This window comes from Ornithorhynchus anatinus, chromosome 2, assembly GCF_004115215.2.
Source record: "Ornithorhynchus anatinus isolate Pmale09 chromosome 2, mOrnAna1.pri.v4, whole genome shotgun sequence".
Lineage (NCBI taxonomy): Eukaryota > Metazoa > Chordata > Mammalia > Monotremata > Ornithorhynchidae > Ornithorhynchus > Ornithorhynchus anatinus.
Window position 1 is genome coordinate 94,880,283 of NC_041729.1, and position 18,441 is coordinate 94,898,723.

The following is an 18,441-nucleotide window of genomic DNA, read 5'->3' on the forward strand; positions in this document are numbered from 1 at the left end:
TTTGGCGGAGGTGAGGAGGGAGGGCGTTCCAGGACCACGGGAGGACGTGACCCAGGGGTCGACGGCGGGATAGGTGAGACCGAGGGACAGCGAGGAGGTGGGCGGCAGAGGAGCGGAGCGTGCGGGGTGGGCGGTAGAAAGAGAGAAGGGAGGAGAGGTAGGAAGGGGCAAGGTGATGGAGAGCCTTGAAGCCTAGAGTGAGGAGTTTTTGTTTGGAGCGGAGGTCGATAGGCAACCACTGGAGTTGTTTAAGAAGGGGAGTGACATGCCCAGATCGTTTCTGCAGGAAGATGAGCCGGGCAGCGGAGTGAAGAATTCTGATTCTCTTTCCCTCTTCAAAACCTTACTTAAAAATCACCTCCTCCAAGAGGCGTTCCCAGACTGAGCTCCTCTTCCCCTTGACCTCTCTGCTGCCTTTGACACTGTCGACCATCCCCTCCTCCTCCATACCTTATCTCACCTTGGCTTCACGGACTCTGTCCTCTCCTGGTTCTCCTCTTACCTCTTTGGTCGGTCATTCTCGGTCTCCTTCGCTGGCGCCTCCTCCCCCTCCCATCCTTTAACTGTTGGAGTTCCTCAAGGGTCAGTTCTTGGCCCTCTTCTGTTCTCCATTTACACTCACTCCCTCGGTGAACTCATTCGCTCTCATGGCTTTGACTACCATCTCTATGCAGATGACACGCAGATCTACATCTCCGCCCCTGTCCTCTCCCCCTCCCTTCAGGCTCGCATCTCCTCCTGCCTCCAGGACGTCTCCACCTGGATGTCGGCCCGCCACCTAAAACTCAACATGAGCAAGACTGAGCTCCTCATCTTCCCTCCCAAACCCGGTCCCCTCCCAGACTTCTCTATCACCGTTGATGGCACGACCATCTTTCCCGTCTCTCGGGCCCGCGATCTCGGTGTCATCCTTGACTCGTCTCTCTCGTTCACCCCACACGTCCTATCCGTTACCAAGACCTGCCGGTTTCACCTCTACGATATCGCCAAGATCCGCCCTTTCCTCTCCACCCAAACGGCTACCTTACTATTATGGGCTCTCGTTATATCTCGGCTAGACTACTGTGTCAGCCTTCTCTCTGACCTCCCTTCCTCCTCTCTCGCCCCGCTCCAGTCTCATCTTCCCGCAGAAACGATCTGGGCATGTCGCTCCCCTTCTTAAACAACTCCAGTGGTTGCCTATCGACCTCCGCTCCAAACAAAAACTCCTCACTCTAGGCTTCAAGGCTCTCCATCACCTTGCCCCTTCCTACCTCTCCTCCCTTCTCTCTTTCTACCACCCACCCCGCACACTCCGCTCCTCTGCCGCCCACCTCGTCACCGTCCCTCGGTCTCGCCTATCCCGCCGTCGACCCCTGGGTCACGTCCTCCCGCGGTCCTGGAACGCCCTCCCTCCTCACCTCCGCCAAACTGATTCTCCTTCCCTCTTCAAAACCCTACTTAAAACTCACCTCCTCCAAGAGGTGAGACTGAAGCGCCTCTTCTCCCTCTACTCCCTCTGCCATCCCCCCTTTACCTCTCCGCAGCTAAACCCTCTTTTTCCCCTTTTCCCTCTGCTCCTCCACCTCTCCCTTCCCATCCCCACAGCACTGTACTCGTCCGCTCAACTGTATATATTTTCGTTACCCTATTTATTTTGTTAATGAATTGTACATCGCCTTGATTCTATTTAGTTGCCATTGTTTTTACGAGATGTTCTTCCCCTTGACTCTATTTATTGCCATTGTTCTTGTCTGTCCGTCTCCCCCGATTAGACTGTAAGCCCGTCAGACGGCAGGGACTGTCTCTATCTGTTGTCGACTTGTTCATCCCAAGCGCTTAGTACAGTGCTCTGCACATAGTAAGCGCTCAATAAATACTATTGAATGAATGAATGAATACTTCTCAGTGGGAAGCACTTAACACATAACACATAACATTGCTGATGGGCATAAACTCTTCAATTTGATTTGAAGCAACAATTTGAAACTCAGAGGAATATCCCAGGATACCCTTCCACATGCCCCTCTCTATTCCTTTCCATGCCATTGATCCCAGGGGCAGGAACCCAGCATACACCCCACCTTCTCCCTCAATCCCCACCCCAACATCATCATGGAAATCATTTTTAGTAGCCAGTGCCTGGCATGCAACATTCAATAAATAATATTCATTCCATTACAATACTATCATTATTATGTCTTAACTTTCTAGCATGAAAAATATAACTTAAATTTTCTCAGAAATGTTTCTTGTCTCCTAAAGTAACTGGACTTGCCCCTCTTATTCCTTGAGAGACAAGTTAACATCAATTGCATTTAGCCCATTAGTTTTGATCCACATCTATGCTTTCAGTGTAATCTATTGCCCTTCAAATGTCTCTTTGAAGTTCAGCAAATTGCAATCCACCACAGAAGCCCAAATCTTTGAGCTTTGTGAATTCCTTTGGTTTTCCTCCCAAATGCCAAAAGACAGACATGTCTCATAGTTGAAGTAAATGCAGGCCAAGTATACACCAGCAAATTATCTGATTAAGGAGAAAAAAATAGTATCATTTATCCTCAACAGTCCTACTATTTTAGGCAAAAGTGTTTTTCTGGACTGAAGCAGTTAGGTGGTTGAAACCAAAGTGTGGCCTTAATTATGAAGATAATTTTCTAGGTTGGTCCTGGCTTCCCTACAGTGAACTTTCAGATAGAAGACACTTGAGTGGAGAGGGCTTTTGGCTTCACTAGAATGAACTTTTGGACATAAGCCACTTGAACTGAGAGGGTCTTCTGGTACAGTGGTCTTAAGCGATTCAAGTGGCTTTTGCTCTTTCAGGAGCAACGGGTCAGATAGGTTTCTATGCCAATGAAATGTAAATACCACATTCCTCCAAATTCTGATCTCTTCTCTTCTTGGTGAATGTTCTCCGGCCTGTGGCCAAAGGGCTAATTAAGGGTATCTCAAATCACCGCAAATTGTCTCATAATGACCCTCAATCTGATAAATATTTTGTTCGAAGTAATGGAGGCCAACAACATGGGTACACACATCAAAATGTACCAAATAAAAATAAAAAAGTCTCACAGCACTGATACTGGGAAAGCACTTAACTACAGTTTCAATTTAATGGAGGCATTATTTTTTGTTTACATGAGTTTCTTTGCTCAGTTTAAGCTATTTAGAAAACATAAAATCGGAAATTACCCTAGATGTTTGTTTATAGCCCAATAAGAGAAAATACATTACTGAAAAAATGAATAAAGTCATAAACCAGCCTCTTGTATTTTCATTAAAGGGTCTCATGAAATAACATTTTGTCACATTAACATCAGGATATTAAAAACGAACTGGTGTTTCTTTGATCTAAGGAGAGTCCGAATTAAAGGTGAATGCTTTGACACTAACTGGAGTATGTTCTGCTTGGGTTAAAGCACTATGGAAGGTGTCTTTGAGAACTTATTAAATAGAAAGCAATATGACCCAAAGAATAGTTCTCAACGTAGTGGAAGACTTGGTAAATTACAGACGAGAATAGCTATTCTTGAAGCATGAAGGTGTTGGGGGGGAGGACTGCCTCAGCTACTAGGGTTCTTCAGAGGAAAGGCGTTTTAGCACTCAATTAATCTATTCCGCTATTTACAGTGAGATTCCTGATTTTTTTTTTCCCAACAGGACGCTTGACACTATATTTTATGGGGAGTATCTTGGTGTGCAAATGGATTTCACTGGAAAAACACCACCCTCAAAGTCCCAGTCATTTATGCGTTTACTGTGTTTCTTATCTAGCTACCGGGAAGGTGACCCAGTGCTCAGAAAGGAGACCATTGTTCACTCAGCCATTGCGATGCATTGTTTCCAGAGCAAACATCGCCCAGACCCTCACGAAGGACAAAGAAAAACCACCACCATCCACCCCAAGGCCATGTCTACCCAGCAGGTGGGCATCTGAGTCACAGGCCGGTTGAATGATTCCGTTTTGTGATCCCCCCTCTTGCCCGCCACCCAAGATGGGAAATCTCTCTCTGCATCCCAGCCCCTTGCGGGCCCTCCCTCGTCCTCCTCCCGTTATCTGGACAATTGTCCCAAAGTTTGCTTTTCACTTTTCCTGGGCGGACCCCGCCCCGGGGATGGGAATGGCTTGGGGAGCCGCAGACAAAGGAGGAGGCCCTTGGCTGGGCTCTGCCGGCGTGTGACCCCGAATGGTCCCATCCACCCCTCCCGTCCTCCGGAAATCTCGAAGCCCCTTCCCCACTGCCCCCTCTCTACTATCTCTCCTTGCAGCCCCCTCCCCACTGTCCCTTACCCACAGCCCCCTCCCCACTGTCCTTTACCCACAGCCCCTTCTACTGTCCCCTCTTCGCTGCCCCCCTTTGCAGCTCCCTCCCCACTGCCCCTTACCCACAGCCCCTTCCTACTGCCCCCTCTTCGCTGCCCCTCTTTACAGCCCCCTCCCCACTGCCCCTCCCTACTGCCCCTCTATGCAGCCCCCTCCCCACTGCCCCTTACCCACAGCCCCCTCCCTACTGCCCTTCTTTGCTGCCCCCCTTTGCAGCCCCCTCCCCACTGTCCCTTACCCACAGCCCCTTTCCTACTGCCCCCCTTAGCTTTCCCCTTTTGCAGCCCCCTCCCCAATGCCCTCTCCCCACGTGTCCCTACCCACAGCCCCCTTCCTACTGCCCCTCTTCGCTGCCCCCCTTTGCAGCCCCCTCCTCTCTGCCCCTTACCTACAGGCCCCTCCTCTCTGCCCCCTCCCCACAGCCCATCTCTGCTACCCTTCCTCGCATCCCCTTCCCCACTGCCCCTCTTTGCAGCCCCCTCCCCAACTGCCCTCTTTGGAGCCCCATACCAGCCTCCTCCCACCTCCCTGCCCCCGCCGCGGTTACCTGCAGGGTGTGGGCGAGGCCTGGACCGGCAGGACGGGCGCGGAGTGTTCGGGCAGGGTGGGGAGGGGAGCGGCAGGACCTGTCAATGCCCACCCACCCGGAGAAGAGGAGGGGGTGGGGGCTCAGCGAGGATGCCGCCGGCGGCGGGGGAGATGCCCATCCTCCCTCATCCTCCCGGTGGGGGACTCCGGGACGAAGATGGGGACTCCATGGAGGACGAAGGACTCAAATGCCCAGGGGAGGGATGGGGAGGGGGGTCACTTAGCCCCAGGAGGGGCAGGGGGAGGAGGAAAAAGAGGAAGGAGGAAAGGAGGAGGAGGAGAGGGGAGAAGAGAGGGAGAAAGAGGAAGAGGTGGGTCTCCTCTCCACCGCCTCTTCCCTCCAGTCCAGCCGTCCCCTCGGAGTCCAGGAAAGCCAGCAGGGACCACGGGAGCTGGACCAGCTCAGTGCCAACCCCACCCTCTGTCCTTTGAGTCCCAGGAGGGTCAGGAGCTGCTAGGGAAAGCTCCCTCCGGCTTGGCACATCCGTCTGGAAAAGACAAAGGGGAAGGTTGTGGGGGGAGGGAAGGAGAGGGAAAAGTTTTTTAGCTCATCTCTGGATGGATGCAGTCCTGGAGAGGAAAGCATCGGATGCAGGCACCCCAGGACGGGCGAGGGAGAAGGGACCCAGAGAGGGGTTTCCAAAAAAAAGTGTCCCCCGGGGTCAGCAAGGCTATAGAGGGCTAGTCTCCCCCCAGACGGACCCCCTTGCAGAGGGGGGCTCAGGGGCCCCCCCCCCCATTCGCATCCCCCTCCCCAAGTTCCTGCCCTCAAAGTTTTCTCTCCCAACCCGCGAGCTTCCATCTGTCTCCATAGAAACAACGCTCTCCTGCTCTCCCCATTCCCTCAACACAAACACACACATACACAACACCCCTCTCTAACCAAAATCTCCGGCTTCAAGCAGGACCCACAACCACACGGACCCCTCCAGACCCATGCCCACTCGCCCAAAGTCAAACGGAAAGATCCACGGAAAGGTTGAAAGGCTCACAGAAAGATGCCCACAGAAAGATGCCCACCCTCACGGGGGACACACGCACATAAAACTCGCACACCTCAAACACCCTCACCCTAAATTCACAACCCACACACAAACCCCTCCTCAAACATAAACTCTCATCCACACACAGACTTCCGCGGACAAAAAATTCACAATCCACCCATAGACATCCACACCCGCAAAGTCACACCCACACACAGACACCCATAAACACAATCTCACCCACACAGACACAGAATCATCCCCACACAGACATACTCTTACAAAAAAAAATAACCCCCCCCCCCCATACAACTGCAAACACAGACTCACCCCGACACAGAGAAACCCTGAGATACACAGCCACACACAGACATCCGCGGACAAAAAAATCACAACCTCCATCCCCCCATACAACTGCAAATACAAACTCACCCCCACACAGAAAAGCCCTGAGGCACACACTCAGCCACACACAGTCCTTCGCGGACAAAAACTCACAAACCACCCATAGTCAACCACGCACGCAAAGTCACACCCACACACAGACACCCGCAAACACAAACTCACCCACACCGACACAAAAATCACCCACAAGCAGACATACGTTTACAAAAACGCACAGAACCCCCTAGACGACTGCAAACACAAACTCACCCACCCACATAGACGACACGCTCAGCCACACACAGACACATCTGCGGACCAAAACTCACAATCCACGCCCAGACACGGGAGCACACAAACTCGATCAGCCCCACACAGGCATCCTCGGGCAAAAACTCACAATCCACGCACAGACACGGGAGCACACAAACTCTCTGAGCCACACAAGCATCCGCGAGCACAAACTCACAGCCCACGCACAGACACGGGAGCACACAAAATCAGCCACACACAGGCATCCGCGAGCACAAACATCACAACCCACGCACAGAGACGGGAGCACACAAACTCTCTCAGCCACACACAAGCATCCGCGAGCACAAACTCACAACCCACGCACAGACACGCGGGCACACAAACTCCATCACCCACCCGCCGGCCCCAGGGCACAGAAACTCACCCACACTCACCCAACCGCAAACACAACTCACACCCACGCACCGTGTCCCACCCAGACACACCCTTGTTCGGGTACCCACATGCTTTCTTACCAAATTGAAGGATGCCTGATATTCGGGCCTCGGGGAGCCTGGCCCAGTTATAAGTTTGCAAAAAGCAGAAGTCACCTCTTCGCCGGGCAGAGCTGGTGTCCCGGGGCCTTCTGGCTTTGCTCATGCCAACCTTGTGCCCACCTCCACCACCCGCTTCGCCCGCACTGAGTGCCCGGACCCCTGAGCTTTGCCCGGCAGTGACAAGGAAGGAGGGACGTGGGAGGAGTCGAGGGAGGAGCCGAAAGCCTCCTGGTCCAGGGAAAGAGATGCTCAAGCGCTTGGAGACGTTTCCAAAGAAACGAGAACTCCTTCCTCCTTCGGCCACTAAATCTAAGACCCACGCCCGGTCCTCGTCCTTTTCAGGCATCCACGACACTAACTCACATTCCCCTCTTATATAGCTATCTTGGGGCTGTTATGTAGTACTTAGGGAACCATGCGAGCTTCCTCTGAACCTGGTAGGATTATTCTCCAAGATGCTTCAGTGAAAAGGAAATCCAGAGTGGGTGGCAGAAGGGAGGAAAGGGCTTACTGTACCCTTCCCAGAGCGCTACAGTCCTGCAGAGAAATAGTATTGTATCTGAGGGAGAATCTGGGTGGGAATGCGAGGGGAAAGTGCGGGGAAGAGGAGTTCAGGAAAAGGTTCGCTTCAGAAGGAGGAAACTGTATCTTCTGAGAAGGGGAACTAACACGGACATTATCACCGTCAAGAAAGGAGTTCAGAAGACAAGTGTGTGTGAGAGAACCACCTCCAGTCTTTAAAACACCTTAGAAGCACCTGGTAGGACAGATTCCTCTATCAGAGACTACAGATAGACGGGAGAAAACAAGGGATGCTTGTTCTGGAAATTCATGGGCTAGTTTTAAAATCTCAGATGGAACGCTCGATGTCTTCTTTATCGCTGATGGAAAGAATTTGCAGCGACTAAACAAAAACAGGACATAGATTCAGCCTGAGGTGAGGGTACATTTACCTCTAAGATGATTAATGTGTTTCCCCAGTAAAGGCCAGGAGAAAATAGTCTAAAAATAGAAAGCAGCTAGTATCTGAAGGGGAGCAAATGGGATTCTGCAAATTAAGCACAAATAGTAGGTCTAATCTCTGCTTCTGAGAATGAAGCACTTAATCTCAGATAACGACTACTCTTCCTCTTTTATAAATGACTTTGACCCTTGTTACACAAGCATACATAGAAATACAGACACACACACTCTCACACACACACACACACACACACACCTCCTTACCCCCATCCCTACCTACTTACCTCTGCCCTTGTTTTTGAAAATGATGTTCCAGGTATTGAGATGGTAACAATACATTCAGGTTGAGACTTCATTTCATATTATAGTCACATAAAGTCATCCTGTGCCACACTGGTAGGTTTATCATTTGCAGCCCCTGTCATTTTCTAATCTGTATCCTGGTTTCTGGTTCTTCCCAAAAATCTATAGGATGAGCTGCCCAATATCTCATCACCTCATGAATGCCAGGCTCATCATATACAAAACTTCTGTCTTTCTGTGGAAGTAAAGGGCGGGAAACAGATTGGCTTACATAACCTTGGCAGCAGCCCATCTTACTGAGATAATGCCTGAAGCAATACTTGCTCTGCAGCATTCTTCCACATATTATGAATCCATTTATAAATGGTAAAATTAATATCCAGAACAATTGCCTAGATTATCAGACACCCACAGGGATAAGGTAGAGAAAAAATATACTCAATAATTATTATGGTGCTATTTGTTAAGCACCCACTATTGGTGTAGATACAAGAAAATCAGCTGGAACACAGTCCCTGTCCCACAAAGGGGCCCAGTCTAAGTAGGAATCAGTCAGTCAGTTAATCATATTTATTGAGTGTTTATTGTGTGCACACCACTGTATTAATTCTTTAGGAAAATACAATATAACAGACACATTCTATGCCCACAAGGAGCTTACAGCCTAGATGGGAAGATAGACATTAACATAAGTAAATGAAATTACAGATATGTACATAAGTGCTGTGAGATTGGGCATGGGAATGAATAAAGGGTGCAAGTCAGGGTGAGGCAGAATACAGATGAAAAAACTAAGGCACTGAGAAGTTAAGTGATTTGCTCAAGGTCACCCATCAGGCAAGTGGCTTAAATGAAGTGAAAAGCCAGATCCTCTGACTCCCAGGCCCATGCTCTTTCCACTAGGCCATATTGCTTAAAAAAGCCTCCAGCACAGGACCAAGATGAAAAATTCTCCCTCGACTTTATTCCCCCACTCTCCATAACCCTTCTCCTTGTCCTGTGCTGTCGATGCTGGCAAATCATCTCTGACCAATAGAAATGCCATCACATCTCTCCCAGAGGTCCCCCTTTTCCATCTGCAATTGTTCTAGTAGTGTATCCACAGAATTTTCCTGGTAAAAATACAGAAGTAGTTTACCATTGTCATCTTCGTAGCTGTTAACTTGAGTCTTCACCCTCGACTCTCTTGCATGCCGCCGCTGCCCAGCACAGGTGAGTTTTGGCTTGTAGCAGATTATCTTCCACTCATTAGCCACTGCCCAAGCTAGGAATGAAATGGGTATGACTACTTGACTCTCCCTCCCAGAGCCGAGAGCGGTGGCTCAGTGGAAAGAGCCTGGGCTTCGGAGTCAGAGGTCATGAGTTCGACTCCCGGCTCTGCCACTTGTCAGCTGTGTGACTGTGGGAAAGTCACTTCACTTCTCTGTGCCTCAGTTCCCTCATCTGTAAAATGGGGATTAAAAGTGTGTGAGCCCCACGTGGGACAACCTGATGACCCTGTATCTCCCCCAGCGCTTAGAACAGTGCTCGGCACCTAGTAAGCGCTTAACAAATACCAACATTATTATTATTAAAGTACTAGAAACTCTCCGGGTGCAATCCTGAGAGGGGGCCCTTTTCCTACCCAACTGAGAGCCTACCATCTGCTGGGGTTGGGTTAGAAGGAAGCTCTTCTGTGGTGGTGCACTGTTCCCATTGTCACTGTCACCATTCTCACCACCAGTGCTGAAATAAAAGAAGTTTCTAACCAGAATGGCAGTGGCGGCAATGGCCATGGCAGGTAGTGGGATGGGGAGATGGTGGTGGCGATAGACAGGGTCAGTGAGATTTTAGGGGGGCAGATTGGCAGTAATGAACGATGAATGGTGAGAGGGTTTTGTGATGGAGAGATGGAAGAAGTGCCAGTAAGAGACTACTCAGTCTATCTCTACAGTTGGAAGGGTGGACTTAAATCAGTCATCTTGATGCTCTTTCAACTGGCCATGCTGGTGTGAGCCAGCAGGAGGTCATCCAGCTGCTGAAGAAGACACCAAACATGGGGCTTTGGGGTGGACTAAAATGGGAGAGACAGGGTGTCTTCCCAACCCCTGCCCTCACCACCCTTCCTACCTTAGAATGGCCATTCTAAGATTTTTTTCTTACAGTGGAGTCGAGTTCTGGTCAGTTCCAGGGTTTTTTTTAAATGACATTTGTACTATGCCAAGCACTGAACTAAGCACTGGGACAGATTACAAGATAATCAGATTGGACACACTCCCTGTCTAATAATAATGATGATAATAATGATAATAATGGTATTTATTAGGCGCTTACTATATGTCAAGCACTGTTCTAAGAGCTGGGGTAGATACAAGCTAATCATGTTGGACTCAGTCCCCATCCTACATGGGGCTCACAGACTTGTTCCCCATTTTACAGATGAAGTAACTGAGGCACAGGGAAGTGAAGTTACTTGCCCGAGTCACTTGACAGCAGAAAAATGGCAGAGCTGGAATTAGAACCCAGGTCCTCTGATTTCCAGAACTGTGCTCTTTCCACTAGGCCACCCTGCTTCACAGCACTGCTCTCCATCCATTCCTTCTTTCCCAACTTGACAACCTCAGATAATGACAACCTTGAATCTCTCCACCCCACAACCCCTGCCAAGCATGTGCCTCCAGGTGGTGTTAGAATTGCCACACTTTAGCTCCAGCCTTGGCATTTCAGTCTCTTATTTCTATATGAGTCAGTGCTTGCTCAGTTTCCATTAAAATTCTCGGAAACACTTTCAGAAATAGAAGCTCTTCATCTGGAATCAGGAGTTAAATTAATGAGAAAATGTTAACAAGCCTATGGACTCTTGATTGATGTCAAGATCAATAATTTTATCCCCAGAAGTCTGCAGAAGTATACTTAATAGATGGCAGTGAATTTTTAATGTATTAATTATGAAAAAAAGACATTTGGGAGTATACAAGAATTAGAAGCTTCAAACAGAGATTCTTGCAATGAGGCTGGAGAAGGTGCAAGCTGGAAAGCTTTGTACAGTACCATTATACTCAGCTTCATTCTATTTTCATTCTTTTCCAAGCAGGAGTTTAATTCACTGCTCAAGAAACTAACTGTCCATTCTTAAAACCAGTTTTTCAGGTAGACATTTAAAGGCATGCAGCCATTTCAGAAACCTCAAATAACTGGAGAGGATTTCTGTCAGTTATCGAATGAAGGTTTGAAGGTCAATGATAGCTTCCCTTAGTCAGGAACATGTGACCCCAGCAAAACTCACACTTTCTTCCCTTAGCCATTTCCCACCTCTGTCCTCATTTCCACTGACCCCTTTTATCAAAGAATCAAATTGGAGCAGCTCAGATCCAGTATTTCACCTATATTTTTTTTGGACTGCTGAGGATACAGAAAGGCGCTCAACTAAGGAAAAACTCAAAAGTTCCCAAGTATTAAGGTGAAGAAAAAATTAAGTGCCCAAGGTAAATATTTTTGGACTTCACTACCCTGCAGTTAGGAGATTTCCTTTCTCTGCTGAGCAAGTTGGCTTCAGCAGCTGATTGGAAACATTGCTAATGCTGATTTTTCCTACACCATAAAAATTAAAATGGAAGAGGAGCTAGCAGAATAGAGACCCTTTCAAAACTTCGTGGTAATTTTGTTACTTAGAAAATGCTACTTGGTGACAATGATGTTGGTGATTCTACTCTACATTTTGTGAATATCAACTGCTTCTTTAAGACATCATAAGTTTTCCCAGCTCCCTTAAGATGTCCCTCAAGATGATCAGAGTCATATAATAAGCCACTTTCCACTGTCAATGAAGCAAAATCCATTCCATTTGCTGAACTGAATTTCTAAATTACCATCTCCCTTGTGGGCTCCTTTCCTTTTTCAGCACTGTAAAAATCTATACACATTTTCACTGACTTTGTTAAACAGAAACCATTTTCATGTATGCATAAACTAATTAAGCTACAATGTTTGTAAAATAGTATTCTGTTGAATAATGCTATTTTAAGGGATGAGGAAAGGCTCATTTGTATACTTATTTTAGAATGTGAGAAAATGCCAACACATTTAGCTTCAGAGTAATCTTCAAACTTGTGAAATTGTTCTAGGACAATAATCATTTGATGAATGTTGGCACAATGGACAGTTGCTAACTGTGCCCCGTTGACCTGTTTGCCATCTGTTTGTGGAAATGACCATAATGTCCTTCTGCTAGGTAGGGTTTCACATGGACAGTAGAGTTCAATTGCTAAAATAAACCCTAGTTCTTCAAATGTGTTAGTTGCTGAAATGTTCATCTTTACTTTGTACCCATGGAAAAGGTTCAAAGAGTGACAAGCCTTGAATATAACTGTCTTTACAGTTAGAAGACATTGCTCTAGATGCTGAGAAATTATCCATAATAATAATAATAATGATGCCATTTATTAAGCACCTACTGTGTGCAAAGCACTGTTCAAAGTGCTGGTGGGATTACAAGGTGATCAGCTTGTCCCACGTGGAGCTCACAGTCTTGATCCCCATTTTACGGATGAGGTAACTGAGGCACAGAGAATTTAAGTGACTTGCCTAAAGTCATACAGCTGACAAAGTCAAAGTCGCACAGTAGAGCTGAAATTAGAACCCATGATTTCTGACTCCAAAGCCCGTGCTCTTTCCACTGAGCCACTCTGCTTCTTTAATGCTGCTTCTATACATGTGACAGAATGCCATTGACATAAGCAATAAGTGACCAAAAATCCTTCCACATTGCTTGCATGTACACAGGGATCCTTCCAGCTCTTTAATACCAATGAAAATCTTCAGTTGTGCATGGCCAGATCCAGGATGGTTCAACAACCTCAGTCTCCAGCTTGGCTTCATGTCAGCCCGTATTATGTTGAGTCTGCCAAGTGGTTTGTAATCATCTGCGAGTCTTCTTGGGCATGTGCTTCCAGGAATCAGTCACTATTTGTTCATGTCATTTAATCCTACTTACTAAGTGCTTACTGCTTGCAAAGCACTGTGCTAAGTCCTTCTGGAGAGTACAGTATAACAGTAAACAGGCACATTCCCTGCCCACAATGAGCTTAGTGAATTGCAGATCCTGGTGGATTGGTGAAGGGATTTCCAGTGTTCCCTATAATCTGTCGAGTTGGAAGAGGTTCCTGGAGAAGACATGATCCCTCAGGCCCGGCTTGTCTGCCCCTCCTGACCCCCTGCTTCGTTTGTGAACTGAGGGGCAGGAAAGAAGTTCTGCTCCACAACGAACGAGTGACAGGGCAGCAATCCATCAAACTTGGGCTCTGAAAAGGAGAGGTGATGACTTCTCTTTCAGGTACCAATTTCTCCCCTCCATCGCCTCAACCGCTGCCAGGCTCCTCACCACTCTTCTGGAACTCAGGAACTGTAGTTCTCATTTCATTGTTCTGCAGATCATTGAATCACAGGTGACTGTTAGTCTCAGCAGCACCAGACAGCTCTAATAATAATAATGATAACAATAGTAATAATGAACAGTGGTATTTGTTAAGCACTTACTATGTCCCGAGCACTATATTAAGTGCTGGGAAAGATACATGTTAATCGGATCAGATACAGTCCATGTTCTACATGGGGCTCACAGTCCAAGATGGAAGGAAAACCGGTATTTACTTTTCATTTTACAAATGAGGAAAGTGAGGCACTGAGAGATGAAGTGCCTTGCCCAAAGTCACACAGCAAATTCATAGTGGATCAGAATTAGAATCCAGGTCCTCTGACTCCCAGGCCCATGCTCTTTCCATTTGGCCACACAGATTTCCACAGCCCTCCAGCAGAGAGGTCCCTGGACAGTCCACTTTTGGAGGGTGACCTTCCTCTTCAGAAACAGCTCCTGATATCTGCACGTTACCCACGTCAGGCTTAGCCCTCATCCCGCCCAGGAGCTGGGCATGGCAAAGATGCTCCTGGAGGGAAAAATGATAGGACTTTACAGTAAGCAGTGAGAAGTGGCTAGGAGCTGGGCATGGCAAAGATGCTCCTGGAGGGAAAAACGATAAGACTTTACAGTAGGCAGTGAGAAGTGGCATGGCCTAGTGGATAGAGCATGGGCCTTGGAGTCAGAAGGACCTGGGTTCTAATCTCTGCTCCACAGCTTATATGCTGTTTGACCTTGGGCAAGTCACTTCACTTCCTCTGTGCCTCAGTTACCCATCTGAAAAAGGGCGACTAAGACTGTGTGCCCTAGAACTGAGGACTGAGGACAAGGACTGAGTCCAACTTGCTTAGCATGTAATCTAGCCCAGTACTTAGTACAGTGCCTGACAAATAATGAGTGCCTAACAAATACCATAAAAAATGTGATGACGAGAGAGTCCCCAGAATTTTGGTTTGGTTTATTTTATTGGCAAGTGGTCAAATCTCTAGAAAGATTGAATTGGGTGCCATACCCCCTAAATTCTCTTCCTGGCTCTGCTTCCATCCAATTCATTATATAGAGCCTGTAATATAATCCTTTGCCTTCCCCTAAAAAATGTCTCACATAAGCGAAAAGAGAACATCTTGTTTCATGCTCTCAGACAGGTACTTCTGAAAAAGAACAGGTTTCTTTTTATGATTTTTTCAGTAAGCTTCATATATCCTTTGCTTCCCATCAAAACTCTAACTGTTCTCCTTATAACAGTTAAATGAGAGAAAGCCCAAGAAATCAAGGAATAGTCACCATTTTATAAAATCAAGTAAAGAAGAATAAAAACTGCCCCAACGAGAGACAATGCTAATGAGAACTTTCAAATGATCATTTAGTCCTAGATTTGGAGTTGCTTTAGGCTAGGGATTGTGTCAAATTCTCACCAGCGTAGTCTTTCCCAGCACTTAGTACACTGCCTTTTAAAAAAAATGGAATCTGTTAAGCGCTTACTATGTGCCAGAAACTGTACTAAGCGCTGGTGTAGATACAAGCTAATCAAGTCAATAGAGTTGGACATAGTCCTGTCCCACTTAGTTGTGCATAGTCAGTGTTTAAAACATCCTGCTAAGACATACTACACTATTACTATTACTTCTAATAGTGTATCCAACTTCTCACCTGGCACAGCAGAAGCCCAGTCTCTCCCTTCCGCCTCCCCCATTCTTATATAGGACAGCACAGGGTGTGGCAAAAGCCACTGAACCAGATCTGGAATGTGGAAAGGTCATTTTGATTCCAGCAGAGAGCCAATGGAAGCTGAGAAACTAAACTGCTACTGTTTACTATTGTTGCTTGTGTTTTTTGTTTAGCGTTTAGTCTTCCCTTTTTCTTTTGGTCTGTCCTTTTCTTTGTTGTTTGATTTTTTTTGTTTGTTTTTGATTTTTTTGTTTGTTGTTAGAACCCAGGTCCTTCTCCCAGGCCCATGCTCTATCCATTAGGCCAAGCTGTTTCTCCTCCATATTAGAATGTGAGCAAGGACTCATGTTTGAAATTTTTCTTCCCCTGGTGCTTAGCACAGTGTCCCTCAGATGTTATTATGCTTCACTCTGATTTTTTTGGCTACAAGTTTCAGCCTGACCCAGAATTTTAGTCTTGGACCAAGTGCGGGGTGGGGCTGACTTATATTGCCTTATATTACTTTCCACTGTCTCAGCCCTCCAATGGGGAGGAAGAAGGACAGTAAAAGGAAAATCTTCATTATGACATTTGGAGGTGACCGGTCTCGCACCTTGGCTCCTGCCACCATATTGCAAGGCCAAGAACCGGATCCTGTTCAAAGAGACTTTTTCATGGTACTTTTAAAAGCACTTACTATATGCCAGACACTGTACTAAAAGCTGAAGTAGATACAATCAGTTTGGCCACAGGCCATGTCCCATATGGAGCGTCCAGTCTACCCATTTTACAGATGAGGGAACGAGGCACAGTGAAGTGAAGTGACTTGCCAAGGTCATGCAGCAGACAAATGGTGGGATTAGAAACCCAAGTTCTCTGACTCCCAGGCCGGTGTTCATCCACTAGGCCACACTGCTTCTCATAACTTGGTTTAAAGGGGAAATGCAAAGACTCCAGAGAAAATGAGTGAGTCCACATTTCCCTGTCTTCAGACAAGTAGACCAGTCTAAACAAATGAATTTAGGTCTAAACATCCTATTTGGAGACCGACCTATTTGACGTTTTCACATGAGGTCATTCAACCTGAAAGTCATGTGAGTCTACCTTAGCTGGATCTGTAGGTCCAGCCTCCACCTCACACTGATGATACTGCCTGAGTTGCCAGATGAAGCATGAGAACAAGAGAAGTTGGATCTCAGCAGGCCTTTAGGTAGGCCTGGAGTGAGTTGCTATGTTGTAGCTCATTATGAGCAGGGACATGCCTGCTAATTATTTGTACTGAACTCTCCCAGAACGCTTAGTACAGTGCCCTGTATATAGTAGCACTCAATGAAATACAATTGAATGGAATGAATGAATACCATTGAATTAATGGATGATTGAATCCTCACTGACTCCCAAGCTCCCAAGGCCTGGACAAGATGACCTCGATTTGGCTTTCTACTTGCTGACCAGTCAGCTTGTTGTTGGATGGCATGAATGTCCAGAGAGACAATATTTTAACCTTTAGCTCTAACATGGCTTTAGGGAAGTGTCCATCAGTGGGAAAAGATTCTCTTGATTATTTTCTAATAACTGTGGTAATTTGTTAAACCTTACTATATTCAGGCACTGCACTAAACCTGTCCTGTCTCATAGTCTTAATCTCCAGTTTACAGTTGAGGAAACTGAAGGCACATAGAAGTGAAGTGACTAGCGCAAAGGCCACACATCTGATAAGTGGCCGAGCTGGATTAACAATTTAACTATTGTACTCTTCCAAGAGTTTAATAGAGTGCTCTGCATGAAGTGCTCAATAACTTAGTCACTAGTCCATTGCTCTGTGTACCTTGACATATATATATATATATATGTCATCTTTGACTCGGCTCTCTCGTTCAGTCCACACATCCGATCTGTCACCAAAACCTGCCGGTCTCACCTTTATAAGATAGCCAAGATCCACCCTTTCCTCTCCACCCAAATGGTTATCTTACTGTTACGGGCTCTTGTAATATCCCAGCTAGATTACTGTGTCAGCCTGCTCTCTGATCTCCCTTCCTCCTGTCTCTCCCCACTCCAGTCTATTCTTCACTCCGCTGCCCGGCTCATCTTCCTGCAGAAATACTCTGGCATGTCACTCCCCTTCTTAAAACCTCCAGTGGTTGCCTGTCAACCTCCAAGCAAAACAAAATCTTCTCACTCTAGGCTTCAAGGCTCTCCATCACCTTGACCCCTCCTACCTCTCCTCCCTTCTCTCTTTCCACTGCCCACCCCGCACGATCCGCTCCTCTGCCGCCCACCTCCTCAACCATCCCCCATTCTCGCCTATCCCGCCGTCGACCCCTGGCCACATCCTCCCGCAGTCCTGGAATGCCCTCCTCCTCTCCTCCGCAAAACTCATTCTCTTCCCCTCTTCAAAACCCCACTTACAGCTCACCGCTCCTCCAAGAGGCCTTCCCAGACTGAGCTCCCCTTCTCCCTCTACTCCCTCTACCACCCCCTTCACCCTCTCCACAACTAAACCCTCTTTTCCCCCATTTCCCTCTGCTCCTCCCCCTCTCCCTTCCCATCGCCTAGCACCGTAACTCATCTGCTCAACTGTACATATTTTTCATTACCCTATTATTTTGTTATGAAATGTACATCGCCTTAATTCTATTTATTTGCTATTGTTTTTAATGAGATGTTCATCCCCTAATTCTATTTATTGCTATTGTTCTTGCCTGTCCGTCTCCCCCCGATTAAACTGTAAGCCCATCAAAGGCAGGGACTGTCTTTATCTGTTACCGATTGTTACATTCCAAGCGCTTAGTACAGTACTCTGCACTTAGTAAGCGCTCCAATAAATACTATGAATATTGAATATATATATATATATGTATAGTACCTAGAGCACCTGTTCTTGTAAGAAATAATTATGCTTGCATCCCAAAACCAATCTCATCTATGTCACTGTCAATTCCTTGTCCTTGTCCTGCCTCTGGCCTGGAACTCCTTTCCCTTCATATATGACACAAACTCCACTCTCCCATCTTCAGAGTCTTATTAATTAACATCTCCTCCAATAGGCCTTCCCCAACTTAAATCATCAGTTCCCCTAGCTCC

The 18,441-nt window shown here is 47.1% G+C and overlaps 1 protein-coding gene across 1 annotated transcript in view; it reads right to left on the reverse strand.

Annotated features, from left to right (window-relative positions):
- Positions 1 to 7,334, reverse strand: part of TMEM200A (transmembrane protein 200A) — an 83,467-nt gene extending 76,133 nt beyond the window's left edge. The window contains exons 1-2 of the mRNA XM_029058617.2: positions 7,029 to 7,334; positions 4,851 to 5,379 (exon numbers count right to left, since the gene is read on the reverse strand). The gene's annotated coding sequence lies outside the window, so the exon portion shown is untranslated. The remainder of the gene's footprint in view (positions 1 to 4,850; positions 5,380 to 7,028) is intronic.
- Between the last annotated feature and the right edge of the window lie 11,107 nt (positions 7,335 to 18,441).